The sequence below is a fragment of the Sturnira hondurensis genome, unplaced genomic scaffold, assembly GCF_014824575.4.
Source record: "Sturnira hondurensis isolate 20B ecotype Veracruz unplaced genomic scaffold, ASM1482457v3 Scaffold0005279, whole genome shotgun sequence".
Classification (NCBI taxonomy): Eukaryota; Metazoa; Chordata; class Mammalia; order Chiroptera; family Phyllostomidae; genus Sturnira; species Sturnira hondurensis.
Window position 1 is genome coordinate 57,140 of NW_028077910.1, and position 13,680 is coordinate 70,819.

At 38.4% G+C, this 13,680-nt stretch overlaps 1 protein-coding gene and 1 non-coding gene across 2 annotated transcripts in view; one reads left to right on the plus strand and one right to left on the minus strand.

Annotated features, from left to right (window-relative positions):
• Positions 1-364: 364 nt before the first annotated feature.
• Positions 365-13,680, plus strand: part of ZMAT3 (zinc finger matrin-type 3) — a 55,821-nt gene continuing 42,505 nt past the window's right edge. The window contains exon 1 of the mRNA XM_037046491.1: positions 365-534. The gene's annotated coding sequence lies outside the window, so the exon portion shown is untranslated. The remainder of the gene's footprint in view (positions 535-13,680) is intronic.
• LOC118987534 (U6 spliceosomal RNA) lies at positions 6,585-6,690 on the minus strand. The gene has a single exon (XR_005066589.1). It is a non-coding gene; the product is annotated as a U6 spliceosomal RNA (small nuclear RNA).

Consider the following 13,680-nt stretch of genomic DNA (forward strand, 5'->3'; position numbering starts at 1 on the left):
GGCCGCAGCGGCGGCACCGGAACTGCCGCTTTCTCCTCGTTCCCTCTTCTAGCTGGCCCCCGTCACACACCCCCACCCCCGTCTCCTTTCTCTGTCACCCTGTTTTTTTTCCCTTTTGTTTCCAGAATAAACTTTATTGGTCTCCTTTTCCGCTCACATCGTGTAAACAAACAACGAACTCATCCCCACCCCCTTGACTCCCCCCTCCTCCGGCAGAGGAGGGTAAGAGTTGAAGAGGGGCAGGGCTTATGATGCCCCGGAAGCAGATGTGCAAAAGGGGAAGCAAAATTGAAGAGACCGGGAGGGGAAGTGGGCAAACAGGGTAACAAAGTGCTGCTGCGGCTGCGCCTTGCTTTTCCGCCCGAAGTTCGGGTGGTGTTGGGGCTGTTTTTATGGCGTGCGTATATGAAATACTCCGTCTTTCATAGTGGTGAGGTTGTGTGTCATCCTAGGGCGGCATACATGTTGTGTATCGGTTTCTATGAGCATCAGGCGGCCTGGGGTAGAGATAAGGAAAGGGGGTACCAGGAGCAAGTGAGTTCACCCACGTTAATGCCCGTAGAGGAAATGAGATATCCTTTTCCCTGGAGGCGAGAGAAGGGGGCGCGGTGGCTAAGCACAGGTGGTTATAGATACTAGAAAGAAGGCCTTTTAAAAAGCGTTCTTCTGCTAACGTAAAGTTGTAGCCCGTTCTAAAAATGCAATGCACTGCTTTAGCGCTCTGTAATCCTTTGACTCAGGGGAGACCTTTTGCAATGCCCCCTCTACCCCCTCTTGTTTTTTTTCATATTTGAATCAGCTTGTAGGATTCAATTCTGACATTTAAGAAGGCGTGCGGTTTTTGTGTAATTCCCAAAGAGACTTAAGAAAAGCCATCTTGGCTATAGCTCAGATTCAAGGTGGTGCTTTGGTACTGCGTACTACAGAAACCTCTTTTTGCTTGAGAACCCTGTAATGGGATCTTTTGCCTTTTGAGATCACAGTAGATGAGGGACCAGTTTTCTCCCTGTTTCTCCCCCTAGTGGTCTTTCATTGTACTGAAAAGGTATAGGACCAGCGGTACAAGTCCTCAAACGTTGGTTCTCCCTTGAATTTTGAAGGAGTAACAGGACTTGGAAGTGTTACAGTCCAGCTTGTCAAGCGGAGCTAAAACCTGGCCCTATTTGTTCATACCCAGTCATAAATGAGATACATATCTCTATGTGGTCATAGTTTCATTCGATTGTATTTCTACATTGTGTTTTCTTAAACTCTGGTTTTCATTTAACATTCTAGGGGTCTGTCTCTGAATATTTTTCTAGAACCAGTGGTTTTATTTATTTATTTTTTTAGCAGTTTCACAACACTGTTACTCTAGAGCAAGCAATTCTTTTTTTTTTTTTTTTTTAAGAAATGAATTACTAGTCAAAGTAAACCTTAAGGCAGCATTTCCCAAATTCTGTTTCCAGGTAAAATTTCATGAGAGATCACTTGGTGGGGAAAAATTCTGCTGGGTGTATTTTACTCAAGGTCCTATGAGTACAAGAAGAATGTTTTACAAGAACAGTTGAAATAGCAATTCTCACACTGTACATCAAACAAACAAAAAAGGTATACTTCAAAATTAAAGAATTACAGCTAAAGAATTTTAAGGAATTAGAGCTAAAGAATTAGTTTTTAAAATGTCTAAGATAAAACTATTGTTCCATTCTAACACATTGCAAATATAACAGTTCTTTAGCCTTTTGGATTTATTTCCATAGAAAGTAAAGATAACTGATGATTCAAATGTGCATTGTACACCAAAGTATTCTCTAATAGCACTTAAGTCACTACTAATCAATGAAGTAATTTGGAAACAGATCAACTTGGTTTCTGTAGCAATGAACTGTGGCTGAATAAAACTGCAACATCAAACTGACAATACTCTGAGGGTAAACAGAGTGAGCTACTTTATAGAACATTTTAAATCAGTTATGGTAAGGTTTGTTTTGCCCCAGAATGTCCTATGTGCCCTTATTTTTAAAAAATTAATGTGTATTGTTGGGTGAAAAGTTCTATAAATATCAATTTTATCAAGTTGATTGATAATGTTTAAGTCTTGTATATTTTTACTGGTTTTCTCTATATCTACAGTTTCTCAGAGAGCCATTTTGATGTCTCCAACTATAGATTTGTCTGTTTTTCCTAACACACTTTATATGTTTTGAAGCTCATGTTAGGTTGGAACATATCGTGCCTTTAGAATGATATGTTTGTGTTTTTTTTAATCCTCACCTGAGGACATTTTTTCATTGATTTGTGAGAGGGAAGGAGGGAGGGAGGGAGAGAGAGTGAGTGAGAGAGAGAGAGAGAGAGGCATTGATTGGTTGCCTGCTATTTGTGCCTGACCAGGATGGAACCTGCAACTTAGGTATGTGCCCTGACCAGGAATCAAACCCTCCACCTTTTGTGTGTAGGGTGATGCTCTAACCAACCAAGCCACACTGGCTAGGACTAGAATGATATGTTTTTGATGACTTTTTAAAAGTTATTATGTACTGTTTCTCCTTGTTTCTTGTATTATCCTTGTTCTGAAATCTATTTTTTCTCACATTGATATAGACACTCCAGCCTTCTTTTGATTAGTTTTCTGTGATATGTCTTTCCCCACCTTTTTATTCATCTTTCTATATTGTTATATTTAAAGTGGTTTATTTGTAGACAACACATAGGTCTTTTTTAAAAAATTCAAATTTGATAATCTCTTTTTTTAATTGCTATGTTTAGATGATTTACATTTAGTGTAATTATTGGTATGGTTGTATTTAAACCTATCATTATTTGCTTTCCTATTTTCCTTTTTTCTATTCTTTCCTGTCTTCTTTTGAATTGTTTGAATATTTCTTAATATTACATTTCAATGTGTATATATATGTATTTTTTTTGGATACAGCTCTATTTTGTAGTTGCTCTGTGGCTTACGATATACATATCTAAACTTCCACAGTGTAATGAGTGGTAATATTACATCATTTTGAGTAGTAAAGTGTAGAGAGATACCTTACTGCCATATGCTCTGTCCCTGCTCTACCACTGACCTTTGTGACCTAGTTGATATAATATTATATTTATTATTTTTAAAACTTTTGTAAGAGTTTATTTAAGCCAAACTGAAGACATGTGCCAGGGAGCAAGATCTCAGCTGATCTCAAATGCTCCAGAGGACAGCAGTTTTGTAGCTTCTTTTATGCTTTTGAATATAATGAGGGAATGTACATGGATGTGGGAGAAAGCAAGGTGGGATTGGATTACAGGATAGTTAACAAGATTATGTACTCTCTTGAGGGTTAATACTCCCTCTGAAGGATAGTACGTAAGGCATTTCAAAGGCATGTTAACTTAGATGCACAAGAACAATGGGCAGTGCTGGTTTACAACCTTTCACTAAAGAAGTTATAGGCCTGGGTTGTGACTCCACACCATGACTTGCCCAGTTAGGAATTTATGGCCAGATCACCTTTTGAGGTTGCTTTCCGTAGAACCCATTTTTTTCATCCACACTTACCCGCTTTGATCATACATCAGTCTGAAGGATGCATTGGTAAGCAACCTTTTGGTCCAATGGCGAGATCTCACAGAGCTAGGAAGGCTCATTCCTAGGATGTGGCATTATTGACCTTGTGTTGTTGACTACTGGGGATGGGGCAATACTATAACCATGGCATCTGAGTTGAGGCTGATTTTTTTCCAAAAGGGAAGACCAGGTAAATAAAAGGTAGTTGGGTTTTTTGCCCTTCATTACGAGAAAACACTGAATCATTTCTGTTCTGGGGACTATCATGATCTCAATTTTGCCTTCTATCTCATTTTTCTGTATTTGGCTTCTAGTATAACATTTACATAAGACATGAAAAGAGTATTAAAAGTTATACATGTCCAGTAATCATAAATTGTTGGACAATATAGAAAAACCCAAAGAACAAGTATAACTATTATTATGACTAATATCACTAAAGATAATAAAATAAATGGATTTTGAGTTCAATATCAATCTATCAGTATCCAGGTCTTGTGGATGTCTTAGGATAGCTGTTTATCTCTGGTGGCAGCAGGTTTTTGTCCTCAAGGAGTCTTGGATGACAATGCTAGATGTCCTTTGCAGACGATGCTAGATGTCCATTTGAGGTTAGGAGCCTGATAAGTTTCTTTCCAATGAGGTTGGAGAGTGTCTTTTATTTGATGTCCTTTCTAATAAACAAAATCTCCAAGTGGCAGTTAAATGATCTTCATGTGTGTGTTGTGCTGGATGTATAAGGTTTGAGCCCTCCATACTGATTGATTGCTTGAGACAGCCTCACAGAGGTGGGCAGGGATGTGTTGGTGTCACTGTTCCCTACGAGGACAGCATAAGTGATGTTTTAAATCTTTGTCTCCCGGGAGCTCTCAGTGAAAGCAAGTGGTTACCACCTTGGCATTTTCATGAAGTGACAGTGGAACCTTGGCAATAGTGTAAAATGTTTCTTTTCAATAATGGCAGCTCATCAGTTCCTTCAAATAAGGCCAACTTAAATGTGTTACGATGGTACCAGAGAGCCAGGAAGAACCAAGTGGTCACCTTGAGTTTTCTATAGCCCTGACTTTCTTGTTTAATTTACAACCATTGTTTACCTACACAATATACCTTAGACTATTTTTATCATTTATTTTACAATGCTTTGTATGCTTTGTAAAGCATACAAAGTTGCTTACAAAATAAATTTCAAGTCTTCTGAGGTGTTTCACGGGCCCTTCTGAAACACTGCAAAGTTATTCCTACATATATTGAGATTCTTTATCCTCAAAACCTCAATTTCTAATGAAAACTGAGAAGCAATTAGCATTCTTTAGTTTAGCAATTTTATGAAGACATTTTGTGACTTGTAGAAACATATTTCATAGACATAAAAGTCAATTATTAACATGGACTTATTTTTATTAAACCCAGGATAAAAAATGCATGTTTGTTTTACTTAAACTAGCAAACTTAAGCTAGGTTTTATTTACTAAGGAGTAATTTTAGATCATGTAAACTTGAAAAGCATGATTTAATTTTTCTTTTTCTAAGAATTTTAGGATACTCAATCCTTAAGAAGAACTTGCCTTTAAATTGATTTTAACAGTACCATCTGGAGGTAGGAAATTTTCTAACATTTACAACATACACACATAGACATCACAGACACAAACAGAATAGTTGGATCCAAATTTTGTTTTGGAGGCATTTGCAATATATATATCTATATATAGATATATATATAGATATATATATCTATATATCTATCTCCTGGACAAGTCAAGTCGAAGTAAGGACAGCCATTTTTAATACCCCAAAGAATTGGGTTGACACCTAAAGGACACCATAGGTTGACCCATTTATCTAAATTTTTTTTGAAGCTTTGTGAGAGCAATGAAATATGCTTTCCATTCTTCCTGCCCAATTTTATAGATGGCTTTTTCTATGTGCATGCGAAAGATTAATTTAGAAGTATCAGTGGATCCTCATCTTGGTCATCTTAGTATTAATACTAATGGAAAACCGACTTTCATGAGGCTTATTGGTCTCAGAGTTTCTCATGTTATTTATGAGATCTATAGGGATAGAGCAAAGTTCTAGAGAAAACCAGCCTTTATGTCCATATCTCTAGGTGACCCAGCACAGTGAATATCCTTATAGAACTGCTTTGTACCCTAGAGGAAATTTTTTTCAGGTAACTCCACAAGGTTTTTAGTCACCTAAGAATACTTGAACAGGGGCCAGTGAGAGCTTATTGGACTCCACCTGAAACTGGATGCTTTCTAAGGCCCAGAACCTCTCTCAGGCCCCAGGGACTGGAGGTGAACCTGTTCTAGGATGCTCTGCCCTTCTCTCTGGGTTTCCTACCACTGGCTCCTCCGGTATCAGCTGTGCTACCTACCTACAGGATGACTCCTGGCGGCACCCATCTCTGACACTGGATTTGGGGATTTGAACAACTGCGGTCACCCCATTGGCTATTTGGGTTGGGGAAGCAAGTATCCTTTCTCTTTCAGAGTTAAAGAAGTTCAATCTCTCATTTAACCAGCAGAAGGTATTGTTTGGACTCTCAGTAAGTAATCCAATTAAAAAGCCAAAATTAAATACAACCCATTTTTTTCTTTTTTTCCTTTCCCTGGGTGATCCCAACCCTTATCCACCCCAAGGACTTTCTAAGACCAGCTCAAATAGTCATGTATGTCTACTTCAAGCAAGGAGGTCCCAGATATCAAAAAAAAATCACCCCAGTTCACCTGATATGAAGTAGTGAGCTGGTTGGGCACAGTGGGCCCTTGCTTTTACCTAGCACTGGGTGCGGGTTCACAGGGTGACTTTGGGTGGACTTCTTTGGAATTGTGCTGACTATATCGAGTAAATGTCAATAGAAGAAACGTCCAAACCTGTGGGGAATTTTTATAAGTGTTTATATGAGTCAAACTGACAATATATGCCAGAGAACAAAATCTCCAATTCCTCCCCATATTATATATGAGTCTGTTGTGCTTGAGTGAAATCTATTGTTTTATATCAAAGAAATGTAAGTTCCTTTTTGATCTTTTTCTTAACTTAGAAAGACATGGACTGCTTCATGAATCTGCATATCATCCTTGCACAGGGGCCAAGCTAATCTTGTCTGTATGTTCCAGTTTCAGTATATATGCTGCCGAAGTCAGCACTCTCTTTTTTAACTTTTAACACAGTGACACATGCACATAGCTAGAGTCTAATACTAAAAAGGTTATATAAAAAAACTACTTTCTCATTTCTTGCATCTTATTTTTGGAGCCAAACGCATTAAACTCTCTTGTTATTTCAGAAATTAGTATTATAGCACCATTACCATTTTTTAATTTAACACTTAGGTAGACACATATATATCTTTGCTTTCCCTCATCCTATACCCTCAGTATAATTATAATTTTGAGTTAAGGATCAATATTTACATTATGACTGTGTTAATATTATTAACTACATAGCCAAATAGTGCATGCTTTTCTGTCCTGAAAAGCTTGATTTTTTCTTAAAATAGTTGCATCATTTATCAGATGCATAATTTTTGTAGGTACCTATTCTTTTTTCCAATTGCATATCAATTTGTCTAATGCATAATACTTGTTGTTTTACCCCACTATATCCAATCAGGTATATAAAATAACCCTTTAATTCTACTTTTTTCCCCCCCTCTGAAACCCTGCCTTAGAGCCCTTCATCCTCCTGCTCCAATCTGGACTGGTTACTTTTCAGGCTCCTGCTGCCTATCATTTGAGACTGCCCTTTGCCATTTTCTATTCTAGTGTCCTTGTTTCCTAGATCCTGTGCTTTCCCCTTTCTTGATTACTTCCTCATTTCAGAGGAGTACTTCTCTAGTAGCTTCCTGAAAAAGGGTGAAGGGGAAATAGATTATCTGAAATTTTAAATATATGAAAAATGTGTTCTATTTCAGTGGTTTTCAACACTGGCTGCATATTAGAATTATATGGGAGAGCCTTAAAAGCAGAAAAAAAATCAAAGTGCCTTCTGAGCTTCTGTCTCTGACCCACTCAGAGTGAATTCTGATAGGATTTAAGTTCACCAGGAGATTCTAATGTGAAGTTGAGAACCAGATTGCTGCAAACTTGAAGGTTAGGCCAAGTTCTAAGATGGCTCTGAAGATTTCCTCTCCGTGATGTACACAACTTGCTATTCTATGTGGGTGGTACTAGTACATGTGAGGAAATATTATTCCCAGGAATAAGTTACTAATCAGTTGGCTTTGAGTTAGATTATCCTGGTTGAGTGTAGAGGAGTCCTTCAAGGGAAGGTAAAGCATCTGAGAGATGTTCCCTGCTGGCCCTGAAGTTGAAGCGGACTGCTGTGTTGTTAGAGGAGGAGGCCAAATGGCAAGGGCCTGAGGGAGAGCCCTTAGGAAATCAGAGCAGTCCTAGGCTGATAGGTAACAAGGAAACTCGGTCTTCTGTCATACAACCTGAAGGAACTGACTTCCGCCAACAGCTCGAGTGAGTTTGAAAGAAGATTGAGTGCAGATTTAGCTGATACCTTGATTGCAGCCTGGTGAGAACATGAGTAAAAAACCCAGCTCTGTGCCCAGGCTTTCAACCCACATAAACTGAGATTATGGTATTTGCTGTGCAGCAGTAGAAAACTGCCTAGAATTCTGGGGAGCAGAGTTAAATCATTTTCCCTATGGATTTTACTTTATTTTTAATTGTTCATTTTTACTGTATTTTTTATCTGTTACTATTTATTTCCCGCATATCCTCTTTCTACTTCCACCCACCCTGTCCCCCCACAATCACTACAGTGTTGTTTATGTCCATGGGTTTTTTCCCCTCAATCATTCTCCCCCAAATCTCTCCCTGCAGAGATGTCAGCCTGCTCTATGAGTCTGTCACTATTTTGCTTGTTAGTTAAGTTTGTTCATTAGATTCCACATATGAATGAAATATGTGGTGCTACATATGTGGCAATACGTATGGTACTTGTCTGCTCTGTCTGGCTTATTTCACTTAGCAAAATGTTCTCCAGGTCTGTCCATGCTGTTGCAAAGGGTAAAATTTTCTCTTAATGGCCCGAGTAGTACTCTGTTGTGTAAATGTCCCATAGTTGTTTTATGTACACACCTATTGATGGACACTTGGGCTGCTTCCATATCTTGGCAATTATAAATAACACTGCAGTGAACATAGGGGTGCTTATATTCTTTTGAATTAACGTTCTGGGTTTCTTCAGGTAAATTCCCAGAAGTGGAATTGCTGGGTGATAAGGCAATTCCTTTTTTAGTTTTTTGAGGTATCTCAACACTGCTTTCCATAGTGACTCAGCAAGCCACATTCCCACTAACAGAGCAAAGTGTTTCCCTCTCTCCACAATCTCACCAGCATTTGTTGTTTGTTGATTTATTGATAATAGCCATTTTGACAGGTGTGAGATGATATTGTAGTTGTAATATGCATTTCTCTGATGATTAGTGACATTGAGCATCTTTTCATATATCTATTGGCCTTCTGTATGTCTTCTTTGGAGATGTGCCTATGCAGGTTCTTTGCCCATTTTTTAAATTGGATTGTTTGTTATTTTGATGTTAAGTTTTATAAGTTCTATATAAATTTTGGTTATTAACCTCTTATCAGATGTATTGGTGAATATATTCTCCTATTCCATGGGTTGTATTTGTATTTCATTGATAGTTTCCTTTGCTAGGCAAAAGCTTTTATGTAGTCCCATTTGTTTATTTCTCTTTTGTATTTGTAAGGAGATAGATAAAATAGATAGATTAGTAAGGAGATAGATAAAATATTGATTGCTATGAGCAATGTCTGAGATTATGCTGCCTGTGTTTTCTTTTAGATTTTTATGATTTTGGGTCTAATATTTAACTCTTTAATCCATTTTGAATTTATTCTTGTATGCGGTGTAAGGAGGTTGTCTAGTTTCATTTTTCTGCACATATCTGTCCAGTTTTCCTAACACCATTTACTGAACAAACTATCTTTAGCCCATTGTGTATGCTTGCTTCCTCTGTCAAATATGAATTGACTGTAAAGGCATGAGTTTATTTCTGGACTATCTATTCTGTTCCATTGATTTATGTGTCCATTTTTATGCCAGTACCATGCTGTTGCGATTACTATGGCCTTGTAGTGTAGTTTGATGTTAGGTAGTGCAATTCCTGCAACTTTGTTCTTCTTTCTCAAGATTGCTGTTGCTATGAGGGGCCTTTAGTGGTTCCATATAGATTTTTGAAATATTTGTTCTAGTTTTGTGAAATATGTCATTGGTATCTTGATAAGAATTGAATGGAATCTATAGATTGCTTTGGGTAGTATGAACATTTTAATGATATTAATTCTTTCTATCCATGAACATGGTATATGCTTCCACTTATTTGTATCTTTTTCAATTTCTTTGTTCAATATTTTATGATTTTCCAGGTATAGGTCTTTACATTCTTGGTTAAATTTATTCCTAGGTATTTTATGCATTTTGAAACAACTGTAAGTAGAATTATTTTCTTAACTTCCATTTCTGATAGTTCATTATTGGCATATAAAAATAGAACTGTTTTCTGGATTTTAATTTTGTATCCTGCTACTTTACTAAATTTATCAGTTCTAGTAGTTTCTTGGAGGAATCTTCATGGTTCTTTAAAAATAGTATCATGTCACCTGCAAATAAAGGGAATTTTACATCTTCCTTTCCAATTCGGATGCCTTTTATTTCTTCTTCCTTTCTGATTGTTGTGGCTAGGACTTCCAGTACTATGTTGAGTAAGAGAGGTTATAAGTGGACATCCCTATCTTGTTCCCAATCTTAAGGGGAATGCTTATACTTTTTCCCATTGAGTATAAGCTGGCAGTGGGTTGTCATATAGTATCTTTATTATGTTGAGTCATGTTCTGTCTATTCCCACTTTCCTGAGAGTTGTTATCATAAATGGGTGCTGGATTCTATCAAATGCTTTTTCTGCAACTGTTCATGTGATCATGTGGTTTTTATCCTTCATTGTGTTAATGTGGTGTATCATGTTTATTGATTTGCAAATGTTGCACCAACTTGCATCCCTGAAATAAGTCCCACCTGATCATGGTGTATGCTCTTTTTGATATATTTCTATATTTGGTTTGCTAATAGTTTGTTGAAGATTTTAGCATCTATGTTCATCAGTGATATTGGCCTATAATTTTCTTTCTTTTTAGTGACTTTATCTGGTTTTGGAATTAAGATAATGCTGGCCTCTTAAAATGAGCTTGGGAATCTTCCTTCCTCTTGAATTTTTTGGAATAGTTTGAGAAGGAAAGGTGTTCGTTCTCTTGGAATACTTGGTAAAATTCACCTGTGAAGCCATCTAGTCCAGGGCTTTTGTTTGTTGGGAGCATCTTGATTGCTGCTTCAATTTCAGTAGTTATGATTTGTCTTTAATCCCTCTTTAAAGATCTCAGATTCTCTGATTCTTCATGATTTAGTTTTGGAAGATTGTATGATTCAGGGTTTTATTCAGTTTGTCCAGGTTGTCCAATTTGTTGCAATATAGTTGTTCATATTTTCTCACAATCCTTTGTATTTTTTGGTGTCAGTTGTTACTTCCGCTCTTTTATTTTTTGATTTTATTTGGTTACTCTTTTTTTCTTGATGAAACTGGTTATAGGTTTGTCAATCTTGTTTATGTTTTAAAGGACCAGCTCTTGGATTCATTGATCTTTTGTATTATTTTTTTAGACCCTATTTTGTTTATTTCTGTTCTCATCTTTATTATTTCCTTCCTTCTATAAATTTTGGACTTTGTTGTTCTTTTTAAAGTTTCTTTAAGTGTAAAGTTGGATTGTTTATTTGAGCTTTTCTTGTTTCTTGAAATAGGCTTGGAATGCTATGAATTTTCTTCATAAGGCTGCTTTCCTGTGTCCCACAGATTTTGAGTTGCTTTGTTCTCATTGTCCTATGTTTTGAGGTATCTTTTGATTTTTTTTGAACTCATTTACCCATTCATTGTATAGTAACATGTTATTTAGCTTCATGTCTTTGTATATTTTTCAGTTTTCTTCTTGTGTTGATTTCTAGGTTCATAGCATTATGTTGAGAAAAGATGCTTGATATGATCTCAGTCTTCTTAAATTTATTGAGACTTGTTTTGCATCCTACCATGTGGTCTATTCTAGAAAATGTTCCATGTGCACTTGAAAAGTATGTATATTCTGCTGCTATGGGATGAAATGCTTGAAGATACCACTTAAATCCATTTGATCCAGTGTGTCTTTTAAGGCCACTGTCTCCTTGTTCATTTTCTATATGGAAGATGTATCTATTTAAGTCAATAGGGTGTTAAAATCCCCAATTATGACTATATTTCTGTTAATCTCTCTTTTTATATCCATCAAGATTTGCTTTATGTCAGACTTCCTGGCAAGATGGAGGCATAGGTAGATACACTGTGCCTCCTTGCACAACCAAAACAAGGACAACAATTTAAAAACAAAAAACAACCAGAACTGACAGAAAATTGAACTATATGGAAGTCCAACAAACAAGGAGTTAAAGAAGACATTTTTCTAGACTGGTAAGAGAGGTGAAGTTAGGCAGCTCGGGGCAAAGAGGTGGCTGGTGGACTAGGGCATGCAAGATGGCAGCTGGTGGACCCTGTGAGGTGGGAGATTATGGAGTGGCGTGATACTCGAGGTTGCAACTGGCCGGCAAGGCAGCGGCTGGCAGACTGGGTGGTTCCACATTCATAAGCAGATGAACCAGGCGAAACTGGGGAGCAAGACAGACAATGTAACCCAGGGTCCCAGCTTGGGGAAATAAAGCCTCTAAACACCAATTAAAAACACCCATGAAGGGAACTTCTGCCAAGATGGAGGCATAGGTGGAAACACTGTGCCTTCTCCCACAACCAAGTTTGAACACAACAAAGGTTTGGAGAACTAGAACACACCCAAAGACCAGAAAACGGAATTATACAGAAGTCCGACAGCTACGAACCGTTCAACCAGGACGGTAAGAGAGGCGGAGCCAGCAGTGGAGCTGGGTCGGGCAGGACAGATCCCCCGACCTAGGCGTGCAGGCAGCCTGGAACCAGTCGGGGTGCAGGGCAGACTGGCCGCGGTCGCACATTCGCGCACAGTGAGACGGACCATGTAGGCCCCAGGGGGCGAGGGCTGACAGCGGTGGCACACTCGCGTGCAGTGGGACGAAACGTGTGGGCCCGGTGACGGCAGCAGCTGCGGCACCGGTGACGGCTGAGGCGGCAGGCGGCAGACAGGACGCCATAGTCCCTCTTTGGCCCTGCCCCCACATGCAGCGTCACAACCCAGCAACTTAGTTAGCCTGCACCAGTGAACACCTTAGGGCTCTGATCCTTCTATGGAATAGGCACGAACAGCCCAAAAGATGGTGCAAGAAGAACTCAAAGTCCCAGAGCCAATAACTCTAAGCGACCAAGAAATTGCCAGCCTCTCAGAAGCACAATTCAAGACACTATTTATCAGGATGCTCACAGAACTGGTAGATTATAGTCACAAATTAGAGGAACATAGTCACAAATTAAAGGAACATATGAAGGCTAAACTAATTGAAATGAAGGGAGATGTCCAGGAAACCAATAGCGATGGAAAGGGAACTGGGGCTCAAATCAATGGAATGGACCAGAAGGAAGAACGAAACATCCAACCAGAAAGGAATGAAGAAATGAGAATTCAAAAAAATGAGGAGAGGCTTAGGAACCTCCAAGACATCTTTAAACATTCCAACATCCGGATTATAGGGGTACCAGAAGGGGGAAAGAAACAGCCACGAGTGGAAAACTTATTTGAACAAATAATAAAGGAGAACTTTCCCAGTCTGGCAAAGGAAATAGACTTCCAGGAAATCCAGGAAGCTCAGAGAGTGCCAAAGAAGTTGGACCCAAGAAGGAACACACCAAGGCACATCATAATTACATTAGCCAAGACTAAAATGAAGGAGAGAATCCTAGAAGCAGCAAGGGATAAGGGGACAGTCACCTACAAAGGAGTACCCATCAGACTGTCAGCGGATTTCTCAAAAGAGACCTTACAGGCAAGAAGGGGCTGGAAAGAAGTATTCCAAGTCATGAAATCCAAAGACCTACAGCCAAGATTGCTTTATCCAGCAAAACTTTCATTTAGAATGGAAGGACAGATAAAGTGCTTCTCAGA